Below are 6098 nucleotides of genomic sequence, written 5' to 3'. Positions count from 1 at the left end.
TACCAGAAACTGTTCTAGGATTCCTGGCCAGTCACCCCATCGCTCTCTGTGCCAGACTCAGTGCTATGTGGCACGTTCTCAGCCCAGGGCTGAGTTTTAAGATTTTCTCTCCTTTCCTCTTCTCCTTTGGTTCCTCAATTAAAAATTTCTGTATATTTGTTTGTCAGCTGTTGTGTTAATGAGCATTACAGGCACTGGCTGTGCTTGTATTCATCTGCCCCAGATGTCTCTCTGTCTTTCTGTTGCCCAAGGCAGCAGTCTGTATCCATGTCCATGTTAGCACTTAAGTGGGAACAAGTACCAATTTGAGGTTGTCTTTCCTCCTATTATCAATGTCTGTAACAAATTTCAACTTTGTATATTTTTTATCTATCAGGCTAATTTTTTAATGAAAAGAACTTTACTCCCTGGCTTCTTCCTTTGTTTCATAGTCCTCCCTATGAGCGCCTTCCTCTCTTCCCTCGGTGCCTGGACCTGGCGCTGGGCACTTGACCCTGTGAGCAGTTTGCCTTCTTGAATCATTGCCTGAGCAGAATGGACCTGACCAGGAGTCCCACACCGCCTTGGTGCTCTGAAGTCTGCCAGCTCTTACACCTTTTCTCAGCCTGGCTCTTCTCAAGGGCATTCTGGGCTCCAAAATAGATGCATGTAGCCTTCTGTTACTCCCTGAAGTAACTCTGTCCAGCCCCACTGGGACTTATGGGGACGTGCTAGAGCTGAGATAGACTGATTGGGGTACCGGACTTGAGAGATTAGTTTCAGGAAAGCTGAGCCTAGAGCATATTTCCAGTACATAGTTTCAGAGTCTTGTTTTTTCCTCCAAATCAAAGAAAGCCCCAGGCCATGCTCTTTCATGTCTTGAATGATAGGCAAGAATACTCTATATAAGCTGAACTTCAGTATCTGTTTGTTTAGTTTACTGTGTTAGATGATCTATTAACCACTCTTTGGATTGAGTGCTCTGAGGAGAGACTCCTGTTTGAGAGGCAAACAGTCTGCACATCTAACCCTGAATGAGATCGGGAGAGTGTGGGAGTCTGTCAGCTCTTGTAAAGGAGGGGCTGATAGGCCATCATGATTTCAGGCCATCAAATAAATAGCTACAAAAAAAATCGGAGAACCCAGGGTCAGCCGGTTAAGAGTTCAGTGCACACCAGTCGACCGCCCCACTTCTAGTTTAGGTTTGAACAGTATTGGAATTGTAGGCTGTAGGGATCTCTTACTGTCACATATGAGTTCCATGGAGGGTACTTGTGTGTGACTTGTGGCAGGCTGAGTTTGGGACACATTCAGAGTCTTGGCAGGAGTCTGCCAGTTCATTGTGCTTTGCCAAGTGGCCGAAGGTTTCTGAGATCCTCTGAGAGTAGCAGATTTAAGGCTGATGGTTTTGTCCACTTAAGCTCTCACCTGCTTTTTTTTTTATTTTAGAGAGAGAAACATCAATTTATTATTCCATTTATATATGCATTTGTTGGTTGATTCTTGTATGTGCCCTGACCAGGGATTGAACCTGCAACCTTGGTGTTAGCAGAACAATGCTCTAACCAACTGAACCACCCATGGCCTCTTACCTGCTCTTGAGAAACAAAATACTTAGCTTTGTTCTTCTGAACCCTTTGAGCTCTTTGGTTGAGACTTCCTTTTCAGAAGCAGATGTAATTGTATCCTCAAAGCTCTGCTTTACTACACAGGGGCGTGTCTCAAAGTAAAAGGCTTTTTTTTCTACATTAGGGTATTTCCCTTTTTACCTTTTTACTTCTTTATTCTGGTTTTGGGGCTCTTTGGTCAGTCACTTGCTTGAGGGTCACTCTCCTGCATTTACTAGCAGATTTGCAGTGTGTTATTTAGAGATGTAAAGTAAACAGTTCTCGGTCAGAAACCTCCTCCGCTTGTAGTTGTGTTTGATGGTTCCAGTGTCCTCCTGTCAAAGGTGGCAAGTCTAAATTGATGGCTGCTTGCTCTAGGAAGCCGTCAGTTCCTTCCTGGGTAAAGGGTCTGAAATGGAGGTCAGAATGGTAGAGGGAGCTGGTCATGCTGAGGCAGGGCTTAACTATACTGAGTTCTGATTTAAGATTCCTTTCCTGATCTGCACTTAAACTGGGTCTGAGTGGTGAGAAGACTTGTCAACTAGAACTCGAAACAACCTGGAGAAAAGAATTTGTTAACAGTGATTAGAATATATTTGGGTAAAGTAGCTATTTATTCTAGAAACCAACAACTTTTTTTCTTTTTCTTTTTTTTTTTTTTTCCCGAAGCTGGAAACGGGAGAGACAGTTAGACAGACTCCCGCATGCGCCTGACCGGGATCCACCCAGCACGCCCATCAGGGGCTACGCTCTGCCCACCAGGGGGCGATGCTCTGCCCCTCCGGGGCGTCGCTCTGCCAGACCAGAGCCACTCTAGCGCCTGGGGCAGAGGCCAGGGAGCCATCCCCAGCACCCGGGCCATCCCCGCTCCAATGGAGCCTTGGCTGCGGGAGGGGAAGAGAGAGACAGAGAGGAAGGAGGTGGGGGTGGAGAAGCAAATGGGCGCTTCTCCCATGTGCCCTGGCTGGGAATCGAACCCGGGTCCCCTGCACACCAGGCCGACGCTCCACCGCTGAGCCAACCGGCCAGGGCCAGAAACCAACAACTTTTTATTTCTTTTTTTTTCCCTTACCCTGTGGACTCCAGCCCTATCACCATCCTTAGGCCCTGCAGTGAAGTCCTCCTCCTGACATCTCACCTGACGCCCAGGTGAGACTCGCAGTTGCTGGGATGCTGGTATTTGGACGTACTGGTTCTTACCTCTCTAAACCACAGGCCAAATACTTCATGGCTGAGGAGAGGATTTATGTAGTCTTAAGATTTAGAAAGCCTCTTAGCCAGCCACGTTCCCGGAAGCAGAGATTTGTTGTACTTTCAAGAACAATATCTGTTTAATTTGTTTAGGTTCTCTAATTGACAGCCAGAGCGTGGCAGGGAGGCTCTGGATCTGCTTCTCCAGTGTGAGAAGAGGCGGCCAGGACTTCCGCTCTGATGGCCCTTTGGCTTGTTCTTGGCCCCGAGACAAAGCGACCTGTGTTTTTCTTGTCCTCTCTGAGGGAAGGCACTGAGTAAATTAGGCCTCAGGTTCCTCATCAGAGAGCTGGTGAATAGGTACAAGTCCTTCAAGAGCTTGAGTTTTTATACTCAGGAGAGTTGGAACCCTGTCCTTCCAGGGAGGAATCAGGCTGCAAGATGAGGACTTGAAGAGGGAAGATATTTGATAACTAGGTGAGCATTTCTGATCAGAACCAGGATTGCTCTCAGAGAACTGGTTAAGTTTTGGGAAGAAACAAGAAATTGAGATTTCTACAAGATTTTGATGATAGTTGTGGCTGAAATTTTAGAAGGAGATTTAGGATGTGGGAGAAAATCATTGGTAAGTGTTGCTTTAGATCAAAGGAGAAAATATTAGAGGGTAGTAATGGTCTGAGGTTGGAAAGTATTCAGAGTGTCCACCATGTGGCCATGAAGTGAGACTGCCCTAGGACCGTGTCGGGCACTATTCATTGGGTACCTGTGATGCTGGGTTAACTGTGGTGACCGGCTAACAGCTCTGGGAAGAGGAGCCCCTCCCTGCATCAGTACAGTCATAGGTGATTTGTTGGTAGAAATCTTTAGTCTTGGGAGTGCTGTGATTGTTCCAGACCATGGTTCTTGGTTGTAGGTTTGTAGAGAGCTGAAGAAGCAGGTTGTAAACAGTCATGCTGACTTTACCCCCCGCCCCCTTTTCTCTTCCTCTTTTCTTTCCACTCTCTTCCCACTGTACAACTTTCTCCCTGCTGTAACCTGGGCTTGGAATGCCTAGAGTGTAAGTATATGCAGGAGCTGCAAGGTTTTCCAAACACAGAGGGCTAGCCCAGTACCATCTCTCCACCTTCCCCAGTTTGAGAATATGATAGCTCCTTCAACTGCCTGGCTTGCGGTAAGGGAGATCATAGAAGAAGAAGTCTCAAAGCAGACTCTCCCCTTTACTCTGCACTCCAAGATGAGTAAGGAGGGTCATACTTGGCATTTCAGTTGGGTTATGCCTGGGAGAAAACCTGAACAGGACAGTCACTGAACTCAGGGCCAGGCTCTCTTAAGAATCATCTTTTCAGTACTACCTGAACCAGCTCCTCAGAAAGTCTCGTTTCAGAGCCTTGCCCACCTCCCCCACCCTGTTCTCCCACCGTTGTCATTGCTGCTAATGGTCAAAGAGGCAAATATGTGGGCCAGGTCCTCTCAGGCTACTTTCTGGATGTTATTTTTTAAATATGGAGACATGCAGGTGCCTTTTCAAAGAGGCTTGGACTGGTATATCAAACCAGAAACAAATAAGCTAATGAAAGTATGAACTCAAGAAGAAAGAAATTGGCAGTCTATTGTAACAACTGGAAAACTTGTAAGTGCCCACCTTTGGGACAAGCAAGTGAATATGAACTTGTGATAATCTGCTATTTAAAATAAATGTTCTCACCTTGGGTTGATTGTGGTGTACAGTATGTTATAAAACTTGTTGAGATAAAGCTTGAGTCAAGTATGAATCATTTACTTTGGTTCCTGTGTATTTTGTGACCCCTACCCCCCATCAGTGACTTTTCATCCCTCCTCCCCCTAGTGTGAATTTGTAGCATGATTGTACAAACCTCTATGTAGAAAATGGAGATTTCTTGTTCTCTGAAATGTTAAGCTCTAGCCAATCAATCTCTGTCCCCTGTAGCCTAGCGTGTCTGAACTTACTTTCTTGTTATATATTTAAACTTTTCCTCTGTACTATAGGTTTTGTGGCATCCTATGGTCAGGTGGAGAGGAAGCTGCCCTTGCAGAACTGTACTGTAACCATTTTTTCTTTTTAAGATATTATTTTCACAGGACTGTTTGTACACAGGGCTTATAATAAAATTTTAACACTGCTGTGAAGCCACAATGGTAAATCCCTATTGAAGGCTATTTCAAAGACACCTGAAAGTGGAATGTTAACGTCTATGACTTTATTTCTTGCTTCCTGAGTATATTAAACCAAATTTTTGCCCTTTCATTCTGTTTCAGCCTCCTTTATAAGACTGTATTTTCTGCCCATCATACTTTTTAATAAAACTTGAACATGTATAGATTGATTGAATTTCTTCTTGTGATGAATTCAGTTTTTCCCATTCTGCCACTAGAGTCATATTCCAGAGATACTGGGGGGTTAGATTCCATGCCAGCTCATCACCATCTGACAGCCCAACTTACCACTTGTAGCAAAACACAGAGCGTCTGCTCTGTGCCAGGGCTGTGACCCTCAAGTTGTTCACAGTCTATCAGAGGAGACACTCACATAACAAGTACTGTCAATGTTGTGCAGTAACATGTATTCAGGCTTGCCCTAGTGGTAGTCCTGAGGAGTTGATAATCACCTATGACTGGGCGGGAAGCCAGAGAGGATCACAGAAATTTCAAAAGACAGATGCTTGAACAGGGTTTTGAAAGCTGAGTTCTCTGGGAATAGGGAAAGGCATTTAAGGCAGAGAAAACATCAGGTACCAATCTATAAACTCAAGAAAGAGTATGACTATATTCAGAGACTTACAAGTTGATGTGAGGTATTACATGGTATTGTTGGGAAACGTGGCTAGAGAGGTAAGCAGGAACCAGATTAGAATCTTTTGTGCTTTATTAGACCTTACTCCCATATGACACAGGAAATTTTACATAGAGGGAAGTCTCAGAATCGCATTTTAGGAAGCAATGCAGAAAATAGGGAGTCAGTTCAGTTATTATAATAGACAAAGTGAGGGGAAAAAAAGGTAAGAAAATAAACCACAAAAAATTGGATAATCAGGATTCAGTAATCTATTGGAAGGATGACAAAGAAATGTTAACTCCCACAAATCCTGTGGGTTTGGGCATCAATCCAGTTTCCCCAATGTGGTAGTATGGAGAAGGAGTTCCTGTCTCCACTGCTACTCAAATGCTGTGAGTCCTGGATGAAGACTCCCATTTATTTTTATTGTCATTCTTTGTTAATGTTGGGCCATTTTTTTTTAATTTATTGATTTTTAGAGGGGGGGAGAGAGAGAAAGAGAGAGAGAAAGGGGAGGAGCAGGAAGC

General features: G+C 44.6%; 1 protein-coding gene and 1 long non-coding RNA gene across 2 annotated transcripts in view; both read right to left on the bottom strand.

The window, feature by feature from the left end:
- The window catches only part of STRADA (STE20 related adaptor alpha), a 424012-nt gene that overhangs the window by 268823 nt on the left and 149091 nt on the right, over window positions 1-6098 (bottom strand). The window lies entirely within an intron of this gene.
- On the bottom strand, window positions 1736-5112 carry LOC136391402 (uncharacterized). Its single transcript, XR_010748850.1, has 2 exons — window positions 2633-5112; window positions 1736-2218 (listed from the first exon to the last, which is right to left on the bottom strand). It is a non-coding gene; the product is annotated as an uncharacterized lncRNA (long non-coding RNA).

Source organism: Saccopteryx leptura, chromosome 2 (genome assembly GCF_036850995.1).
Source record: "Saccopteryx leptura isolate mSacLep1 chromosome 2, mSacLep1_pri_phased_curated, whole genome shotgun sequence".
Lineage (NCBI taxonomy): Eukaryota > Metazoa > Chordata > Mammalia > Chiroptera > Emballonuridae > Saccopteryx > Saccopteryx leptura.
This window is presented reverse-complemented; position numbering and strand designations above follow the sequence as displayed.